This window comes from Protopterus annectens, chromosome 8.part0 (genome assembly GCF_019279795.1).
Source record: "Protopterus annectens isolate FY-2018-M chromosome 8.part0, PAN1.0, whole genome shotgun sequence".
In the NCBI taxonomy this organism is placed as follows: domain Eukaryota; kingdom Metazoa; phylum Chordata; order Ceratodontiformes; family Protopteridae; genus Protopterus; species Protopterus annectens.
The window spans coordinates 383969915-383992498 of NC_056741.1; the positions used below are offsets into that span (position 1 = coordinate 383969915).

The 22584-nt window shown below is 44.2% G+C and overlaps 1 protein-coding gene across 2 annotated transcripts in view; it reads left to right on the forward strand.

Moving 5' to 3' along the window:
* Positions 1 to 22584, forward strand: part of LOC122808822 (killer cell lectin-like receptor subfamily F member 2) — a 1412691-nt gene that overhangs the window by 903037 nt on the left and 487070 nt on the right. The window lies entirely within an intron of this gene.

The window sequence follows — 22584 nt, forward strand, 5'->3', positions numbered from 1 at the left end:
GAGGCCCCTGCTACCACTCTTGAATCGGCCTCAGAAAATTTACCCACTACGGTGCTTACCACTGACTTATCAGACACCATTCCCTTGGATGTCTCTACCCCAGCACGTGGTGCTGCTAGGCCTCCAGCAGCCATGTCCATTAAGGCCTTCGCCAGGGCTAAAGCAGCCAAGACTACTAAAGCAGTGCCTGTTAAACCCCCTCAACCAGGCCCTCTTCTAGTTCTCAAATGCTTACTTTGGCAGAAGATTTAATTTCATTAATTAGAGGATCTCAATCTCACCCAGACAGGGCCTCTCAGCCCCCAGAGAAGAGACCTAGGGCAGAGCCCCCTGAGCCAGTGTCCTCTGATGATTCTGCTGATGAATCAGACATAACTGACCAGCCAGAGGCTCCTTTCTCCAATTTTGAAGATTCTGATGCTGAAGAATCCATTCCAGCTGCTTCCCCACCAGAAGAATTCACCTTTGGGGAAACCTTGCATGCCATGCGAGAACAGTTCCAATGGCAGCAACAGGATTTTTCAGACTCCAGAAAAAGACTTGGGACCTTTTTGCACCTTCCACAGCACAGGCCCTTAGCTATACCTCCTGTTCTCTGTGGTGGATGATGCTTTCAATGATGTCTGCTCCGCTCCAGATTCTTTACCCCCAGCCCCTGCCAAACCAGACAGATTTCACAGGGTGCCAGATACTCATCACCACCTTTACAAGGCCCCTCTTGCAGACCCCGAAACTATATCCCAGGGTCCCAAGGCAGTAGCCGCGACCATAGCTAAAAACCCTATTCCTTCTGAAAGGGAAGCAAGGTCATTAGACAGATGGGGTAAAAAGGTTTACACTTCAGCCACTCTCTCAGCTAGAGCTTTAAATTGTCAGTTTCACATGATACAATACCAAGAGTTTATGCTTGATCAGTTAACTAAAAAGCTAACCACTGATGAATCTCTTGATAAGAAATATGTATTAGAAATGGTAAATAACATACAGCAGGTTAGTAACCATTCTTTAAAATGTGGCTATGATGCACTGGAGGCTTCATTTAGATCAGCCATGACTGGCACAGTAATTAGAAGGCATGCATGGCTAAAGGAGCAAGCTCTACCGGATCATGTTAAATCTAAGTTGCTAGATGCTCCTATGGATAAGACAAGTTTGTTTGGTACACCTGCCCAGCAGGTTATGAAGAAAATGGAAGAAAAGGCAAAATCAGTCCAAACAGTTAAAGATTTCCTGCAGGTTCAACCCCAAGGTTTAGCAGGAACTGGCCTGCCAAAATTGGTCCTTTCCTGACTCCACAAGACCCCAAAGGGGCAGGAATAGACGTTCCAGAGGCAGAAACCAATCCAGAGGAAGTACCTACAGAGGACGACAGTGGCAAGGTAACAACAGAGGCACAGACTCAACCTCTGCCACTACATCAACACAGCCACAGTGACTTAATCCTAAATCCGCCTACCAGGGAACAAATAGCAGCTCCTCTAGGCGGAAAGCTAACCTTATTTTAAAAAAACTGGCACCACATAACAAAGGACAAGTGGATTTTACAAACCATAGATCAAGGTTACCGTTTCCACTTCCACACTTTACCAGTCAAAGAGGAATGCCAAATGTACCTCCAAATCAAAAACCAGAGGCTCTACAACAGATAATGGAGTTAGCAAACATGAGAGCTGTGGAAAAAGTGCCAACAGCAGAGCAAGGAAAGGGGTTCTACTCCAGACTATTCCTTGTTCCCAGAAAGGAAAAAAGTTGGAGACCAATTCTCGACCTGTCCACCTTAAATACATACATCATTGTCCCAAAATTCAAAATGCTGACCCTACAGCACCTTCTTCCCATGCTGGGCAAGGAGTGTTGGCTGGTAACTCTAGATCTCAAGGAGGCATACCTGCACGTCCCCATTCGACCAATCTGCAGAAGATACCTCAGATTTCTTGCAGGATCAGAGCACTATCAATTCTCAGCATTGCCCTTTGGCTTATCTACTGCGCCCAGAGTATTCACAAAATGCCTGGCATCAGTAATCGCCCATTGCAGACTACAGGGAATTCAAATTTATCCATACCTGGACGACTGCCTGCTACAAGGAGACAACAAAAGCAAGCTGACAACAGATTTACAAAGGGTCATTTACTTGCTACAAGCACTGGGATGCACAGTCAATCTTCAAAAGTCAAGACTGATACCATCCCAGACAAGGACTTTCCTGGGAGCGGAATTGGACACAGTAAGACAAATGGCATTCCTAACTACAGAAAAACAAAAGAACTCCCTCTTTACTTCTTGGCACTAACAAAACTGAACAAGTTAACAGCAAGAAAGGTACTGCAGGCCTTGGGTTTCATGGCATCATGCATAATCCTGGTTCCATTTGCCAGACTACATATGAGAAAACTACAGTGGTACCTAAAGAATTTATGGTCCCAACACAGACACAGCCTAGAAACGGAAATCCCACTAATACCATGCTTAAAACAGGAGTTCCTATGGTGGGCTCAGGCATGCCAGTCAAACCCAGGCCTGCCTTTCCGCAAAGGTCAAGCAAGCCAGACCATCACAACAGACGCTTCAGACCTAGGATGGGGAGCCCACATGCTGGACAAATGCATAAGGATTGTGGACACAGGATCAATTTCACCTACACATCAACCTAAAAGAAATGCTGGCAGTAAAACTGGCAATCCAAAAGTTCAGACCATTTCTCAAGGAAGGCCAGTTGATGATAAGGACAGACAACACCACAGTCATGTGGTACATCAACAAACAGGGAGGCACTCATTCTTACCCCTATGCAGAATGACTTTGGAGCTGTGGAGCCTGGCACTCAGCTACAACATCCAGTTACAGGCAATATTTGTACCAGGAAAGAAAACTCTCTGGCGGATATGTTAAGCAGGACCACATCGGATGCCCACGAATGGCAGCTGCACCGGACATCTTCAAGACCATCTCGAAGAAATGGGGAATGCCTCAGATAGATCTATTCGCATCCCTCTCAATCACCAGCTCAAAAATTCTGCACAAGGACATTCCACCCACTAGCATGGAAAGTGGACTCACTCTCCTTCAGCTGGGAAGGCCTAACAGCATATGCATTCCCACCTCTTCCCTTGATACACAAAGTACTACTAAAAATCAAGGAAGAACGTCCAAGGATAATCCTGATAGCTCCAAACTGGCCAAGACAACACTGGTACCCACTGCTGAGGAGCATGTCTCGAACAATATGTGGCCAATACCCTGATGCCTTTGATGCTAACTCAGAACAACTACAGCACCATGCATCCAAACCTAAAAACGTTGCAACTGACTGCATGGAACATCACATAGCAGCTGCTAATCCAGAACTTTCACAAAGAGTTAAAGACATTATTCTTGAAGCACGCAGGCCTTCAACAAGAAGGAACTATGCTGGGAAATGGAAAAGGTTTGTCATTTGGAGTTCTGAAAGAGGAAAAGATGTATCAAACATAGATATGCCTAACATTCTGGAGTATCTGGCCGAACTACTTCATTCAGGCCTCTCCTACTCCTCCATCAAGATTCATGCATCAGCTATTTCAGCAGAATACAGCTTTGATCCACCTGTTTATTCACACCCTTTGCTCAGGCAGTTCCTCAGAGGAATCAAGAATGTAAAACCTCCAAGGAAACCACCATTGCCAGCTTGGGACTTAAACTTTGTGCTAGAAAAATTGACTCTATCACCCTTTGAACCAGCAGCAACAGCAGACCTACAACACCTGTCATGGAAAACTGCTTTCCTACTGGCAATTACTTCAGCGAGGAGGGTTTCAGAACTACAGGCCTTAATGGCAGTGCAACCTTCCTAATCTTCCACCAAGATAGAGTGTCCATGAGGACTAATCCTACATTTATGCCTAAGGTGGTATCCAGAGTGTCTTTAAACCAGGCAATCCACCTACCTACCTTCTTTCCCAACCCACAAAACAGAGGGAAAGAATTCTGCATACCTTGGATATACATAGACAGCTACGCTACTACTTGGACAGAACAAAAAATAGCAGAAAGACTGACCAACTTTTCGTAGCTTATGCAACAGGAAGGGAAGGAAAAGCTATCTCCAAACAGACAATCTCCAAATGGATAGGAAATTGCATACGATTCTGTTACTCCTTCCATGGAAAGCCAATTCCACAGAATATAAGACCTCATTCTACAAGGGCAACAGCCACTACCACAGCTTTCTTACGAGTGGCTACCAAAGACATTATTGAGGCGGCTACTTGGACCTCCGTGCATACATTTGCCAAGCATTATAATTTACCTCTATATTCCAGATCCCGAGCAGGGTTCGCCACTGCTGTACTGCAAGGGATCCTAAACACACCATAATCTACTTTTATCCTCCTCCCCTAGTTGGCTATGGTATTCTACCCAGTTGTTATGACTGCAGATGCATCCATGAAGGACATAGTACAGTTTTGTACCTACCATAAATGTAGATGTCCGAACTGGATAGCATCTGCAGTCAGGATTACCCTCCCTCCTTTCCCTCTGTGGTACTCCTAGGGTGTATACCCTCCTAATAGCTAGCTAGTGGGGGGGAGTCTTTCATGGTGTATTTGTTTGTATTTATGTACATACATGCTTATTTTTGTGTTTACCTCTATCTTTTGGAAACATTGGCATCTATCCAAAATTTTTAGCCTTCTAGAGGGCTTCTGGCATCTGGGGCAAGAAACACTGAAGAAAATGGCGTCGGCTGATGCTTTTATACCCGAAGACCAACAGAGATGACGTCGGGTGAAGTGCGACATCAGCCGAAGCCGGACCCGGACTTTGGAATCCGGCCGACTGAAGGGCTGCCTGACGACAGGACAACCCAGTTGTTATGACTGCAGATGCTATCCAGTTCGGACATCTACATTTATGGTAGGTACAAAACTGTACTTTACCAATGTCTGTTTATGAGTTCCATGATGATACGTTTCATGGCGTTACAGGCCAGGCTCGTCAGGCAAATAGGGCGATAGTTTTCAGAATCAGTGGTGGCTCCCCCTTTGTGGAGTGGGATAACTGTTGCTGTGCACCATTCATTGGACACAAAGCTTGATGCGAGGCTATGATCGAACATAGTGCTTAGGTGGGGAGCCAGTTTGTTCTGAAGTTTTTGTAAAATGCAGCCTGGGATGTTATCCGGTACCATGGATGCTGTGTTTTTGGCTGTAGACAGTGCAGCTTTTACCTGCGTAGTTGTGATTACAGGGACTCTGCTTAGGTATGGGCCCTTTAGGGGGTGAGAGGAGGTTAGAGTTAGCACTGACCCTGTCTGCCAGGATGTTGGCAATATCAGTTGGTTCTGTAATTTTTGTGCTGTTGTGCTGCAACTCAGAGCAGATCTGTGTGTTGCCATTGAGATTCTTGACATAGCTATAGAATGCTTTGTGGTTGTCCCTAAAATCAGTGGTGATTTTGTTTTCGTAGCTAGCTTTGGAGGATCTTATAAGGGATCTCAGCTTCTTACTGAGGATGACCAGGGAGCCTCTTCCACTTATGGGATTTTACTCTCTTTTGCAACAGTTTCTTCCTTATGTTGTAGAGATTGTTTATGGCAGGGGACCACCAGATTGGCTTTCTTTTTTTTGGGAGGATAGCGTCTTGGTTCTGTTTGGGATAGCATGATCCATGAACTCTTGTAAGTGCTTATGGAGTGCACTTGTGTAGGATTCAGCAGTTGTAACTGTATTGCCCATCTGCATGGGTGTCATGAAGTTCATCACTTCTGTCTTAAGAAGCATGAAGTTGGCTTTCCTTCAAAAAATGTATCACTACACACAATGCCCCAATATTTCTGTATTATTTCCTTGATTCTGTATGTGGTGGAACCATAAGTTAATACAGATCTAGATTTAGTGTCCTCCTGATGTTCATCGTGCATACAGCTGCAGTCATAACAGATGGGGTTCTCCTGCCGTCAGGCGGGTCCTCGGTCGGCCGAATTCCAAAGTCTAGGTCCGGCGTCAGTTGTCGTCGCTTCTTCCCTGACGTCAGTGCGACAGGGGTATAAAGGAACCAGCCGACGCCATTTTCTTCAGTCTTTCTTGCCTCGCGGTGCCTGAAGCAGAAGCAGTTCGCAAGTGCCGGTCGGCCAGCTCCTGAGATTACGAAATTTGGAAACCGAAGTCGTCTTAAAAGCTAAGTACCCCGTTGGGGAAACTTTTCTTGCCTCAGACCGATGTCAGACAAAGTTAATAATTGTATTTCTTGTGGGAAGCAAATACCGCATAAGGATTTCCATTCCCTCTGTATACCTTGTTTAGGCCCAGACCACGACGTCTCGGTCTGTCGCTTTTGTGCTACATTCAACAAACGCACTATTAAGCGTCAGGCGGAGTTCGCCCAGCATTATTTTGGAAAAGCATTTAACTATACTATGTCATCGGATACTCCGACTCCGGTTTTGTCTAAAAAACGCAAAGACAAGGACCGACACACGAGGTCCGTGGCCTCTACCGACACCACGACAAAGCCGACTACACGTGGTCCGGTTCTCAGTGAGGCGCCTACGCAGCCCCTGATTACCGACGACACTTCTTTGACGGTGTCTCCTGTGCCCGAGGTCGCAGGCTCCTCGGCCCACACCCCGACTACAGATACCGAAGCCACTCTTGGCGTTGAAACTCAGAATGTGGACAGGTCCACCTCCACTCAAGGTGTCTTCAGACCTTCCTCTTCTTTCTCCATCAAGGCTTTCACAAAGTCTAAAGCAACCATGCACTCTAAGAGACCAGCTACACAGGGCCCATCTCCAGGCCCCATGCCTAAGAAACAGATGCTTAAAATGGCTGAGGATTTAATTACTGTAATCAGAGGTTCTCAGCCCCCACCGGACAAAAGGCCCAGAGTGGAGGAAGATTCCCCCTCCTCTGATCAGGGCTCCCATTATTTCAGAGCACTCTGATGATGAGGAACATTCTTACTCCCCTTTTGAAGACTCTGATGCGGAGGAGTCCATCCCTTCTGTATCCCCCCCCTGAGGATTACTCATTTGGGGAAACTTTGCATACCTTAAGGGAACACTTCCACTGGGAAGGTCAGGATTATTCAGATTCCAAGAAAAGGCTCAGGGAATTTCTCTTGTTACCTCAGCATAGGCCTCTGGCTATACCTCCTGTCTTGGACATCCTAGATGATGTTTACTCGGAGGCCTGCCTTAACCCGGACTCTCTACCTCCAGCTCCAGTTAAGCCTGACAGGTACTACAGGGTTCCTGACTCACACCAATTTCTTTACAAAAGCCATGCTGCTGACCCAGAAACCATCTCACAGGGCCCCAAGGGAATTGAGGCCTCCATTGCCAAAAATCCATTGCCTTCCGAGAGAGATTCCAGATCCTTAGAAAGGTGGGGAAAAAGGTATATACCTCGGCTACCTTATCCATGAGGGCCTTAAACTGTCAGTTTCATATGCTAAAATACCAACAGTTTTTATCACAATTGAAGAGTAAAATGTCACAACCTGAACAACCAGATTTGAAGGAGTTGCAGGATTTGATGCATAGTGCAGAACAAGTGGGTAAGCATACCTTACAATGTGGTTTTGATGCTCTAGAAGCCTCATGTAGAGCTGCTGTTACAGGATCAGTCATAAGTAGGCATGCCTGGCTCAAAGAACAAGCCTTGCCTGATCATGTCAAAGCTAAATTACTAGACGCCCCTCTTCAAAAGGATGTACTATTTGGTGCTAATGCTGAGGAGGTATTAAGGAAAATGGAGGAAAAGGCTAAATCAATGCAAACTGTGAAAGAATTTCTACAGGTTCAACCCCCACGTTTTAGCAGAAATTGGCCTTCCAAAAACTGGTCCTTTCCTGCCACAGACAGACCCCAAAGAGGCAGATACAGGCGCCTGAGGGGCAGAGGACAATCCCAAGGATCGTATAGAGGCAGACAATGGCAAGCTCCTACACAAAAAGGTGGTGAGGACAACTCGCAATCTTTCAGAAAGCAAACCCAATGACTTTCCCCTTTGCATGCCAACCAGGTCTCAAATGGCAGCCCCTTAGGAGGAAAGCTGGCATTATTTTCAAAAAATTGGCATGTTGTCACAAAGGACAAATGGATCCTGGACATTATAAACAGAGGCTACAAATTCCATTTTCACACCCTTCCAAAAATGAGAGGCATGCCAAACCTGCCACACAATCAAAGGGCAGAGGCACAAAGGCAAATTACAGATCTCATAAACATGAAAGCTATTCAAGAGGTACCTACGCACGAACAAGGTCAAGGTTTTTATTCCAGGCTATTTTTGGTGCCAAGGAAGGGAAAAGATTGGAGACCTATTTTGGATCTATCCATCCTAAACACATTTCTACTGCACCAAAATTCAAGATGCTCACTCTACAGCAACTTCTTCCCATGCTGTGCAAGGAGTCTTGGCTGGTAACATTGGACCTCAAGGAGGCATACCTGCATGTCCCAGTCAGACAAAATTGCAGAAGGTACCTCAGATTTCTTGCAGGTTCAACCCATTATCAATTCTCTGCATTGCCCTTTGGCTTATCTACTGTGCCCAGAGTATTCACGAAATGCCTGGCATCAGTAATTGCCTACTGCAGACTTCAAGGGATACAAATATACCCCTATTTGGACGACTTCCTGATCCAAGCGGACAGCAAGCACATTCTTCTGAAACATCTGGCTTATGTATTAATGTTATTGAAATCTCTGGGATACACAGTCAACAAAAAGAAATCAAGGCTAATACCCTCTCTAATTCAATACTTCAGAACACTAGCAAATTGCACCAGGCTGACTGCAAGGAAAATCCTGCAGGCTCTGGGATTCATGGCATCTTGCATCTTACTAATCCCATGTGCAAAGCTGCATATGAGGAAACTACAATGGTACCTGAAAAACATATGGTCACAACACAGCCACAGTTTGGAAACAATAATACCACTAATTCCATGTCTGCAAAAGGAATTTCTGTGGTGGGCTTAAGCATGTCAAACAAACACAGGTCTTCCATTCAGCAAGCCTCAAGCAAATCAAGTCATCACAACAGACGCCTTGGACTACGCCTGGGGGGCGCACATGACAGATCGGTGCATTCATGGCAAATGGTCACAAAAAGAAAAGCACCTTCACATCAATCAAAAAGAAATGCTAGCAGTAATAAATGCTATTATAGCTTTCAAGGACATTCTACAACCAGGTCAACTATTGATAAGAACGGACAACACCACAGTTATGTGGTACATAAACAAACAGGGAGGAACACATTCTTACCCCCTATGCAGACTGGCCATGTCACTTTGGAACATGGCCATGGACTTACAAATGGAACTACAAGCACAGTACTTGCCAGGCAAGGAAAACACGCTGGCAGACAACCTAAGCAGGAATATGACAGATCCACACGAATGGAAATTGCATCCAAAAGTTTTTACAGAAATAACCCAAGAATGGGGAAGGCCAGACATAGATCTCTTTGCCTCTCACAAGAATCATCAATTGACAAAATTCTGCTCAAGGATCTTCCATCCAAAGGCCTGGAGAGTGGACGCTCTTTCAGTTGGACATCAATGACAGTTTATGCCTTCCCTCCTCTTCCTCTGCTGCCCAAAGTTCTATTAAAGACCAAAGCAGACAGTCCAAAGATGATTCTCATTGCCCCGGACTGGCCAAGGCAACACTGGTACCCACTCCTGAGGAGCCTGACGCATTCCCCACCATGGACCCTGCCTCTAATGCCTCTTCTTCTGACTCAGCACAGTTTCAAAACTCTTCACAGCCAGCTAAAAACACTCAATCTAGCCACATGGAAGATTCCTTAGCATCACAACAGGCCCTACTCTCCAAGGAGGTGCAGGATGTCATTTTGGAGGCCAGAAGGCCATCAACTAGAAAAGCCTACTCCGCAAAATGGAAACGTTTTTGTGTCTGGAATGAGAAAAAGGGCCAGGATCCTGGAAAACTGAATTTACCTCAGATACTACAATATTTGGCTGAACTGCTAAGCAGTGGACTTTCTTTCTCCTCCATCAAAATACATGCCTCAGCCATTTCTGCAGAATACAACACTGATCCACCTTTATTCTCTCACCCTCTCTTAAGACAGTTCCTCAGAGGGGCTAAGAATTTAAGGCCTCCAAGGAAACAACCAATACCTGCTTGGGATCTTAATTTCATTCTGGAAAAACTGACCTTGCCTCCCTTTGAGCCAGCTGCCTCATCAGATTTGCAATATTTGTCCTGGAAAACAGCTTTCCTTCTGGCTATCACCTCAGCTCGTAGAGTTTCAGAACTACAGGCTCTCATGGCTGTCCAGCCTTTTATCATCTTCCATCAGGACAGAGTTTCCTTACGAACCAACCCGTCCTTTATGCCTAAAGTGGTATCCAGGGTAGCTTTAAATCAGGCCATACATTTACCTACTTTTTATCCTAATCCTCAAACAAAGGGGAGAGATTACTACATTCCTTGGATATCCACAGACAACTGCGTTATTATTTGGACAGAACAAAGCCTTTCAGAAAATCAGAACAGCTCTTTGTGGCCTATGTGGTAGGAAATCAAGAGAAGCCAATTTCCAAACAGACAATCTCAAAATGGATAGCCCACTGCATACGCTTTTGCTGTTCCTTTCATGGCAAAACTGTTCCTACAGGCATTAGAACTCATTCCACCAGGGCCACAGCCACCTCTGCAGCCTTCCTCAGAGGAGTTCCTACCAAGGATATTTTGGAAGCAGCCACTTGGAGTTCTGTGCATACCTTCTCCAAGCACTACAACCTACCATTATACTCCAAATCTGCAGCAGGCTTTGCCACTGCAGCCTTGCAGTGCATTTTGGCTCCTCCTAGTTCCACCTAGTGCCTACCACCCCTTTCTTAGCTTTGGGATTCTACCCATCTGTTATGACTGCAGCTGTATGCACGATGAACATAGTACAGTTTTGTACCTACCATAAATGTAGATGTTCGAGTGCTAATACAGCTGCAGTCCAGGTTTCCCTCCTTCCTTCCCCTCTTGGGACAGGCCTATAGGCTAACACATTCTCATACAACCTGATTGGGGTTTTCTTTTATGATGTATTTGCTTGCAACTGCTGTATTTTGATTATATTGCACTGCATTATCTCACAAATTTATGTATTGCCTTCCTTCTGGGGGCACCTGACATCTGGGGCAAGAAAAACTGAAGAAAATGGCGTCGGCTGGTTCCTTTATACCCCTGTCGCACTGACGTCAGGGAAGAAGCGACGACAACCGACGCCGGACCTAGACTTTGGAATTCGGCCGACCGAGGACCCGCCTGACGGCAGGAGAACCCCATCTGTTATGAATGCAGCTGTATTAACACTCGAACATCTACATTTATGGTAGGTACAAAACTGTACTTTCTTTGCAGTCCTTTGTATAAACATCAGCTGCGATATACTACTGCCAAGTTCTCTTGTTGGTATAGATTGTGTTGGGTGACTTTACAAAGTCTTCTAAACTTATCATTTTGAACCATTGGGAAAGAAAATGTATTGCCACTTTAGGTGGTTTGTTAAAACTGGGTTTAAATGAATTTTTATATTTGTTGAAGAAAAAGAATAAACGTTCTCCAGAGGTATAAATGCACTCCCAGTTTGAACCACAACCGTGGTTAACAAAACAATTATCATAGGTTCATAGGTTCATACTAGGCTATCTGCCCTAGGGCATTTATAAGCCTAGCCAGAATGTGTTTGGCTTTCGCCACCCATTTTAAATTTATTTTGCTATGCCCTTTTTCGAGGTTAGTATACTGTGCCTCTGTCTAACAGTGACACAGAAGTGATACCCGGGGTAAACTTACGATCTCCCATCCACTCATCAAGATTCCTCTTGAAGAGAGTCAATGAGGGACTCTGCCTAACCTGGACTGGGATTTTATTCCAGAGTGAAGGGAGCCTCTGGGTTATGAATCTGTCCCTCCAGCATGTCCTATTTATTTCAGTGCTGAGGTTCAAGTCTCTCGAGTGCGTAGCTCGATGGGATTTGGATTTTCTGAGGTGCAGCATGTCCATTAATTCCGGGTTGGACATGGCTTTATACGTCAGGCACAGATCGCCTCTGAACAGGCGGTATGCCACTGAGTAGAGCTGGAGTTTCTTTAACCGGGCAGCATGTGGCATCTGTTTGAGCCCTATGATCCTCTTGGTGAGGTACTTTTGGGGTCTTTCCAGTTGCTGCATGTGTCTGGTAAGGTACATCCCAAAAAGGGGCATTGTACTCAATTATGGGCCTGATGAAGGATGAGTAAAGAGGCACGATGACCTCCCCTGATCTAGATGTGAATCCCTTCATGATTAGGTGGGCTATATAAAATGTTTTTCTAACCACTTTGGCCACGTGGTTGTCAAATGAGAGATTGCTATCAACTTGGGTCCCCAGGTCCCTAATTACTACTTCTGTACTTAATGGATTACCACCTATGTGGTAATTTGTGGGCACTTTGTTTTGCCAAAGGGGATGACTATACACTTTTTGTCATTTAGCTTGAGGCCATGGCTCTGGCACCAGTTGTCTGTTTCTATGAGGCCCTTTTGGAGGATGCTTGTGTCGGCTGGAGAGTCGATTATGGCGCCCAGTTTGCAGTCATCTGCGAATTTGGTCAGCCACAGTCCTTCCATGTTGGCCTGTACCTCCGAGAAATATATACCGAACAAGAGAGGTCCCAGGACTGAGCCTTGTGGGACACCACTTGTAACTGGTTTGGAGTCTGACATGGCTCCAGCAATTCTAACCATGTGGGTTCTGTCCTTGAGCCAGTTTGCAATCCATCTAGTGACATAGGGGTTTATATTTAAGCTGGTGAGCTTATCTATAATGCCCGAGTGGGGTATTGTATCGAAGGCTTTTGCAAGGTCCAGGTAGGCTGTGTGGACCACCTTCCCCTCGTCAATGCCTTGGTGACTGTTTCAAAGAAATCAACCAGGTTTAAGAGGCAGGATCTGCCCTTAACAAAGATGAACTGGGTAGGATCCAGTGTCTGTAGGTCCCCAATATCTTTATTTATGAGGTCCATGATGATCCTTTCCATAGCTTTGCAGACCAAGCTTAGTCAGACTTATGGGGCGATAGTTTCCAGGATCCGTTGAGGCACCACCTTTATGGAGAGGGACCACTGTTGCTGTACACCACTCTTTGGGCACATATCCTGTAGTAAGGCTGAGATTGAACAGTAGTTTTATGTTTGGGTTTAGCTCTTCTTGGAGTTCATGTAGGACGCAGCCCGGGACACCGTCTGGTCCCATTGATGCTGTGTTTTTTGCTTTGGGGAGGGCGGGCTCTTACCTGAGCATCTGAGATGTCAGGGGGGCAGTACTCTGCTGGGATAGATATTTGCCCTTTTGGTGGGGGGGGGGGTGAGTTTGCGCTGAACCTGTCAGCTAGGATGTTGGAAATGTCTGTGGGTTCAGTGTATTTTTTGTCATTTTGGACTAATTCTGAGCATATCTGGGAATTACCACCCAGGTTCCTAACATAACTAAAGAAAGCCTTGTGATTATCCTTAGTGTCCTGTGCAATTTTTCTCTCGAAGATGGCCTTAGACAATTTTATGAGTGCCCGTAGTTTTTTGCTAATACTGATCAGTGATGCCTTCCCTTTTGGGGATTTTGCTCTATCATTTAGTAGCTTCCTCCTTCTATTGTATAGTTTGTTTATGGCTGGGGTCCACCAGACAGGATGTCTGCCTTTGGAGGATTGGGTCTTGGTTTTATTTGGGATCGCATGATCCATGCATTCCTGAAGGTGTTCATAGAATGCGTTTATAAAGGATTCTGCGGTCTGGGCCGTATTTTCCACAGGCCCGGGGGCTTTGAAGGATTCCACCTCGGTTTTGAGGAGTGTGAAATTTGCTTTAGAGAAGTTTTTCACTGTGGCTTTCTGGGCAGGGGCTGGGGTCGGGATGTGAATATCCAGTGAGATTAGTTTATGGTCTTATCTTACTAGTGAGGGATACACTTCTGGTCTGGAGCATAGAGTCCCCATGTTGGTGATGATCAGGTCCAGTATGTTTTCCCCTCTTGTGGGAGTGGTAACAAGTTGTTCCATAGCATTTGAGTTTATAAATTCTAGGAACCTTTGGGCTAGGGTGTTGGAGCTGGAGTAATGCTCCCAGTCTATGTTTGGGTAGTTGAAGTCACCCAATATAATGGTGTTTGGAGAGACCTTCATATTTTCCAGTGTTCTCAGAAAGGCCGAGTGGGGTTCCTGGGTTTGGGAGGGTGGTCTGTAGCAGGCTATAAACTGGAAGGCAGTTTTACCCACTGTTAGTTGCACATGGATAGTCTCTGATGCTTCGTGCTTTGCCACCAACCTGGAGGTGTGGGTATCTTTGATGAATATCGATACTCCCCCTCCTTTTGTGGTTCGGTCCAAGTTTTGGGGCCGAAAAGCATGGTATGAGGTATAACCTGGTAGTGCTGGGGTGCTCTCGGGATCCCTGAACCAGGTTTCTGTTACTGCACAGATATCGATGTTCTCCATGCTAAGGAGAGTTTCGAGTACGTGCATCTTGAGGTTTAGACTTCTAGCATTACTCTTAGTTTCTTATCCCTTGTGATACCTATGGAGGTGGGTTTGTCTTTTGAGCCTTGCCTAAAAAAGGCACTATGGGGGTAGCAAGAGCCTTTGCCAATATCCGAAAGCCCAGTGGTTACAGGTGCAAGCCGTCCCTAGCGAAGCATCATGGCTTGTCGAGCATATCATCCCAAGCTGACAGGCATTGGATCCCCTTTGAATGACACCAGTACTTAAGCCAATTGTTGAAATTGATCATCTTGTCTTCATATTGTGGCATCATTCTTGGTGAGGGTAAGATGCTACTCAAGGTCAGGGTCATACCAGCCTGGGCTACATGCTCAGAGAGCTCCTTTATGTCTCTTTTCATGTAGTCCAGGGAGGTATGTCTCAGGTCATTCACACCAGCATGGACAATGACCGAGTCATATTTGTACTTGCCTTGGAGTGACCAGAGTGCTTGTGTTATGTGGCGGATCCTAGCGCCCGACACGCTGCTCACCGTGACCCTCTCCTTGTTCAGCCTGGTGAGCGGGACGTCAGTGGTGCCTGACGATAGAGTCACCTATTACAAGTGTATCAGGTGTGTTGTTTAGTCTTAAGGGCTGTGACTGCGAAGTACTGGTAGAGCAAACCAAGGCACAACGACAATAAAAATATCATAAAACCGTTTTATTTGTGTGAGCGCTTTCACTGCTTGAGCCTGCCACTGTAATACCACCCACTTAGTGTATTTAGCTATATGCCAGACCTGTAATAGCTTCTGTATAGGTAAAACAGATCGTCTTTGTGATAGAATAAGAGAACATATTTATTGTATAAATAATTCTATATGTACTAATGCTTTAGCTAAACATATTGCAATAAATGGTATATCACATGGTTTTAAATTTATGGTTTTGGAGGTAATCTATGATAATTTTCGTGGGGGTGATATAGAAAATAAGGTGGAATCTACGGAATTGAGATGGATCATTAGAATGAGAGGTAATAAGGACAAAGGGCTGAATGATAAAATATGCATCAAGCCGATTTTAAAAAATAGGAGAGTTAAATAAAATGTATGGTTTATATGTTATGTCCTTATGAAATGTTATATAATTTTATGTTTATACACAATTTTGTTTAAATATTTTTAAATATTTTTAAATATTTTTATGCATATATTTGTATATGTTTGATATATATGGTGTGTTTCTTCAACAGACTAGATAATGACTGTTAATCTGTTGCCATTGGCTAAAGAATCATTTAAAATGTAACAGTCAGAATTGTTTTAAAATGTCTGATGAAGCGGCAGGTTCAAGCCGTGAAAGCGCTCACATAAAACGGTTTTATGATATTTTTATTGTCGTTGTGCCTTGGTTTGCTCTACCAGTACTTCACGATAAGAATTTTTATATTTATTGAGCTCTCTCTCTCTACTCAGTGTTTGTTTTGGAATTATTGTGATTCTTTGGTGTTTATTAAACTAATTCTTCACTATTTGAGTGCTGGAATTGGTTTGTTGAATATATGTTTATGCGTATAAATATAGACAAGCACTTCTAATATGTCCTTCCATATCACTGTTGCAGTATTCTTCATGAAAGGGATCTCCTGCCAAGGAAAACCCAACATCCAGATAGTATACCAAAGCTTTTAGATCTTATAGGCTCTGTATATCATACGTGTGCTCCCTGTGTATGGAGTAAAGGTGACATACGTATGCAAATACTCAGAAATTATTTGCTGTCAGTCTGAATGCCCTTCTGCTGTGCTGGTTACCAAGCCATCTTCAGATAAGTGCCTTGTGGTTTCTTCTCTATTTTTGCAGTTTTGTTTAGTTGTGTTCATGCCATTTGTTTTCCAAGAAGGTGGGTGTCTGTGTGGGAGGCAGACTCTCCATAAAGACCATCATGATCAGGGTCTTTTTTTTTTTTTTTTAGTCTAGGTGCTTTCCACGACCATATGCAGTGCTCTGTCTGTCAAGCACTTCTCCCTGAGGTCTTCCATAGCTGCTTATCTTCTCTCTCCAGTTACTTGAACCATCATCTTAGATTGTTGGTTCAGGGTGTGCTATGGTGCAGGCTCCCAGTCCTGAGCAATGACTATCTTCCAAGGAGGAGACCAGAAAGGCTAGGACTGATCTGGTTGCTGTCCAGCTTCAACTGGATGTCTATCTAGAAGTTAGTGAAAGCACTGAAGACCATCTGGTGCTTGCATCAGTTTTTTCTGCTGCAGCCCAATCGAAGGCCTGCATGGATCCAAGTTCTCACATGTCCTCTGAGCCTTTTCACACGACTGTTCAGGACATTGAGGGAAACCACAACTGACTGTTTCCTAGAGGCTGAGGAGGATTCCTCAAATCATAGTCCAGGAAGAGATTCCTACTATGATCATTGAATCCTGCTCAGGCACAGAGCTGCCAAGAGTCATTAGGGTGGACATCCTGCTTAAAAAAAAGCAAAGAACCAAGCATATTACTCCTTTTGTTAATGATCCCCAATATGATTGGTAGTTTTTTTACTTAAGACTTGTTCAGTGCCTTGATGGCCTTAAAGCTTCCTCAAAAGGTTTCAGTCCCTTGACTTAGATTCTGTGGGAGAAATCCCTAGCTTATTCACTGATTCCTTTCTCTCTAGACTGTGGCTCATAAGGAGAGGATTCTTTGAGCCCGGATTCACCCTTGGAAGAATTATCCTTTGGCATACTTTAAGTAGGATTGTTCCCAAGTCTCTGCACTCCAAAAGAGGTACTATGAGCTTTTACAAATGGAGTTTCCTAAGCTGTCTGCAGTTTCTCCTGTTTTGGCCTTTGCAGCTTCTGACTCTCAGCCGTGACCCCCTAAGAAACCTGATAGGTTCTACAAAGTGCTTTTGTTTGTGCCCTTCTGCTGATCCTTCTGTGGTTTGTCTCAACTGACAAGCCTTTCAAACTTCTGCCCTGCTCTAAGCTTGTTACATCAGATAAGGATAGTAGAGCTATGGAAAGGTTAAGTAAAAAATGTATACTGCTGCTACCTTGTCATTTCTGGCTATTAATTACCAAGCACACATGATTGTGAGTATGTTTTGGCTCTCCTTTCTCAGGTAGCTAAGGCTGTGATTCTGAAGGAAAAGCTTCATCTCTTTCCCTGCTTAGGTCCACTTCCCAGGTTGCTTGTTACTCCATAAAATGCAGTTATGATGCGGCTGATGCCTCATACAAGGTGGCTGCCTTTTTTTCTTTGATGAGGCATTATTCTTGGCTTCATCTTCAGACTTCTGGATGCTCATCTGGATCATCTTTTTTGGGACAGCTACAGTTCCTCCAGGATAAGGGTGAAGCCATGCAAGAACTTGAGCATATTTTTGTCTGCCCTATACCCAAATTCCAGAGGAATTGCCCTTCTAAATCCACCTTTGTCCATAGACAGACTTGTCCTATTCCCAAAGATAGGCAGTGGTCTATGCATATTCCACCTGCTAAATCCATTCAGACTTCTGCGACTCAGAAGCCTTCTTTTCAGGACAAGCCTGTCTCTGTTTGATATTTTGCCTCCTGTTACCCTCAGCTAGGTCCTGTTGTCTCTCCACCTTTTTCTCTCTTCCCCCAAACTGGCAACAGATCACCTGAGATTCATGGGTGTTGTCCATCGTTTGTCAGAGGTATTTTATGGCATGGAAATTCCTTGCCCCCTTTTCAGGCATTCTGCATCAACATCCAGAGCAGCTCTCTTTTCCCAGGGGTTTTGCAGTCCCTTTTGAATCAGGGCACTTTACAACCTGTTCCACCTGCCCAAGGGAGAAGGGGCTTTTATTCCAGGATGTTTTTTTGCTCCTCTGAAGGAAGAGACTCTGAGACCAATTCTGGACCTCTCTCTATTCAGCACTTTTTTTCTCAAGGTTCCTTCCTTCAGGATGCTCTCTCTTCAGACTTTTCCTCTCCTTCTTCCCCAGGCCTTCTTGGTCTCTAGATTTCATGGATGTGTATTTTCATATCCTCATTCACCCTCTGTTCAGGAAATGTTTACGTTTCTAAGTTTCCCCCCTCTCATTTTCAGTTTTCTGCTTTGTCTTTTGACCTTTCTACTGTCCCATTGTCTTTTGCAGGTTTCAAAAGATAGATATCCCTGTATCTGGATGAGCTGTTATATTCAGGCTGCTTCTCCCAGCAGTTTTCTGCAAGATCTCCACTTTACCGCTGGTGTTTACAAAGTCCGGGGTTCACTATCCGTCTCAAGAAGTCTGTTATCTCATTACATCCGAGTGATGCCTCCATGTGCATCTGCAGTTAACTCCTACTGACGCCTCCAGGCGTTAAATATTGTTTGTTCATATTTGCATCAGTAATTCCAAAACTATTATGTGCAAGGTTTTAAACCATTTCATCTTAAAGCTTACACAATGGCAAACTCAACTACATGAATATTTGACCAATGTCTAGTGCAGGTAAACGGATATTACTGTTGTTTTTATGATGTTGGTTTATATAAATATAGTTTTCACATTTTTCTAAATATCTCATCAAGCAAGTAATAGACAGAACTCCATAGCCTCATATGTAAGCTGTCAGCTAGATGAATAAAATGCGTCTGACAGTATAGATATGACTTGAGTGGTTGCTGAGATATTGTAAGTTGTTTACAAAATATTACAAATGTAATACTGTGTTTACTGTATACTATAAAATTCAGTTTAAGACCTAGAACCTAAAAATACTACCACTATAAAAATAGTTTGTGCTGAAGGGTGTGCCATTTATACTAATTTTATAACCCCTATGGTTCCAGGTATATGATTTGATCCTGTCAAAAGTATTAGGCTCCATCCATTGGAAGTTAAAGTGCAAACTTCCTGAGCTGCATTGGAGTGAATGAGTTAAGACCTCCCAAGATCATATTTTTCTCAGTTGTAGGATTCAGACCATTCCCTTGTTGGCCTGTCTTGCTGCTCCCAAGGTTTTATTTGACAGCCTTCTTCCAGTTTCTTCTTCCCCTGTCATGGCCAGGAAATTTCTCAAGAGTTCTGGATTTATGGCCTTCCACCATTCCCATGCTTCCTCACACCAGGCTCCATACGAGGATGGTCCAGTGGTACCTTATGTCAGTGCAGCTACAACATTGCCACCGTCTGGAGTTCCTTGTTCCTTTGCTTCCTTGTTTTAAACTTGAGCTGCAGTGGTAAATTTGACAATTGTATCAAATCTGGGACTACCTTTCAGACCCCAATTCCTCCCCAGGAACTGTTTGCAGATGCCTGGGTTATGGGGTGGGGTGTTGCTTGTGGCCGTCTGAAGTCCAGGGTCTCTGGCCTCCTCAGAAGTCAGATCATATCAATAAAATAAGATGAGGGCTTTGCCTTTGACTCTGCAAACGTTTTGTTCCCTTTTCCTCCCTGACCCCTCAGAGTCTTCATGGACAACACCAACACCACTGTGATGTGTTAAGTCAGGAAGTGGGGAGAACAAGGTCTTATCTCCTTTGTAAATTAGATAGTCAGGCATGGGCTCTAACTGTTCGGTATCAAGTGACTCTTAAGCAGTTTACATTCCTTCAGATCACAGTCACGTCTCACTCTCTGAGCAGGTCCAGAATACAGGCTAATGAATGGAATGCTTCACAGATGTGTTGCTGGAATAGCCCACTGAGGCGGAGATCCTCAGGTAGATCTTTTTTTTCTCCTCCCCTCTGAACGTATGACTCTCTCTATCCTGTACAGGATTACCAAGTCCTCTGACTTGGAGGTGGATGGCCCTACCTTTTGCTTGAAAGGGAATATTTCTGTCTTTTTCCTTCCCTTCTGCTGCCATGAATTCTGCACAAAATCAGGCAGGACTCTCCCAAAATCTTGTTGGTGACTCCCTTTTGGCCCTGACAGCACTGGTTCCCCCTTCTTTTTCAGCTGGCCATGGGCAGTCACTACAAATTACCTCACCAGGTGGATCTTCTCACACAAGACAAAATATCTCTTATCCATCCTTACTTGTCCACTCTTCAGATTGCACTGGGGGTAATAGGGTTTTGATCCCCTTTTAGGTACCTCTTTTCTGAGGACATGCTTCAGGTTCTGCAGGAGGCCAGGAAACCCACTACCCAGAAAGTCATATAAACCCAAATGGAAAAGAATTTGTCTTGCCATCAGGATCCCTTCTCAATGAGAGTTCCTGTGGTGCTCTCATTTATGTCATCTGCTCCATTCTGGCTTGGCATATTCTTCAGTTAAAGCTCATCTGTAGGCAGTCTTTGTCTGACCACCCCCCACCCCCCTCCAGCCTCTTGCTTTGAGGGCAAGCAAGTCCTTCAAAAGTGTCCTTCATATCAGACCCTTCCTGGGATCTCAGTTTTGTACTTGAAAAACTGATTGGCTTCTTTTGAACCTGCTAGTTCAACTTCCTTGCAACATTCTACTTGGAAGCCAAGAGAGTGTCTGAACTTCAGGCTGTTATGGCCCTTCCTTCCTTTTTCACAGAGACAGCGTCTCTCTTCGTACTAATCTTTCTTTTGTGCCTGTGGAGGTTAATGAGCTGTCCCTTAACCAGTCTGTTCAACTTCTTTCCTTTTTTCCTCCTTTTCAATCTGCCACTGAGAAGGTTCACCATAACTTGGACCTGCATGGACAACTGAAATGTTATTTGGATAAAACAAAGGTTATTCACAAATCTGAGCAACTTTTTGCTTCTTTTTATCCCAAGACTTTGGATTTATTTGTTTCCAAGCAGACCATTTCTTCCTGGATTTCTAAAGCCATTTAATTTTGTTATTCTTTTCTTGGCAAATGTATTTTTTCACCTGTAAAAAAAAAAAAAACATCCTTCTAGGGTGGTTGCTTTTTCTTGGGCCTTTTCCAAGGGTTCGGACACCAGCTCCATCCTTGAGGCTGATACTTGGGACTTCTCTTCACAATTTTACTAAACATTATAAATTGGATGTTGTTTCCAGAGCCAGGGCAGGTTTTGCCAGGGGTATCCTGAATGGGTTTGTAGAGGGATCTTCCCTGCCTTCCTCCTCCCAGTCTTCCTCTTAGCTGTTGCATTCTCTCATGTGAAAAATACTGCTACAGTGATGTGGAAGGACACAGTACACCTTTGCAAAATCTTATAAGAGTAGATGTCCTTCTCTTCACTGTTGCACTATTCAGTCCCTCTCTTCTTCCCTCCCCTCTGTTATAGCTCTTGTACCTGTGTTTTGTTTCCCTCCTGGCCAGGGGGCTTTTGATTACTTTTTCTTCTCACCTTTTTTCTTCTGAGTGTGCATGATGTTCTTTGTCCCTGGGGGTGTCTTGTCCCTCCAAGGGCAAAACACATCTCCATATTTGCATCCATACTTCACTTTTATGCCATATGTCCTATGCCAGGTGCATTCATATGACATATGGCAGCTATAAGATCTAAAGGCTTTGGTATACTGGCTGGACTTTGGGCTATACTTAGCAGGATATCTCTTTTGTCAAGAATATTGCAACAGTAAAGAGGAGGGACATCTAGTTTTATGGTAGGGGTTTACACAACTGTACTTTCCTTTTCATAATGTTTTTAATGAAGGGGCACATACATGCAAGGAAGAGTAAATTCAGCTGCATATCATAGTTGCCATCAGTGGTTGCATTTCCTTTGTAGACAAGAAAATGCTCATGCACGCACTTGTGTAAGGATTGACCGTCAGTGGAAGATCTCTTCCTATGGATCTGTGCACCAGATATGCATCCTCCTCTAGAAGGATGTCACAAGAAAGCGTAAAAGACCTTCTTATAAACGTTATCAGTGCACCTAGTTGATAGGTTGGCCACCTATGTCACTTCCTGCAGAGCAGCCGTGATTTAGGCACTTATGTCTTGAGGGTATGAAAAGGGTATATGAGTTGATACTTAAGAATTGCAATAAAAATATTTTCTGATTTTTCTGTAAATGTCAGACCTCTTCGCTAATGCATTTAAGTCATCTTAATATATAAAGTAGTTTAAACAAACAACATGATCCTGCTTGTGTAAGTTTGCCAGAAGAGGTGACAACTGTCTTTGAACCCTTGACTTATCTAATTGCTTTGTTTTGATATAAAAGGCATAGCTGCATTGGAAGCAGCTGTGAATCAGTGTAATT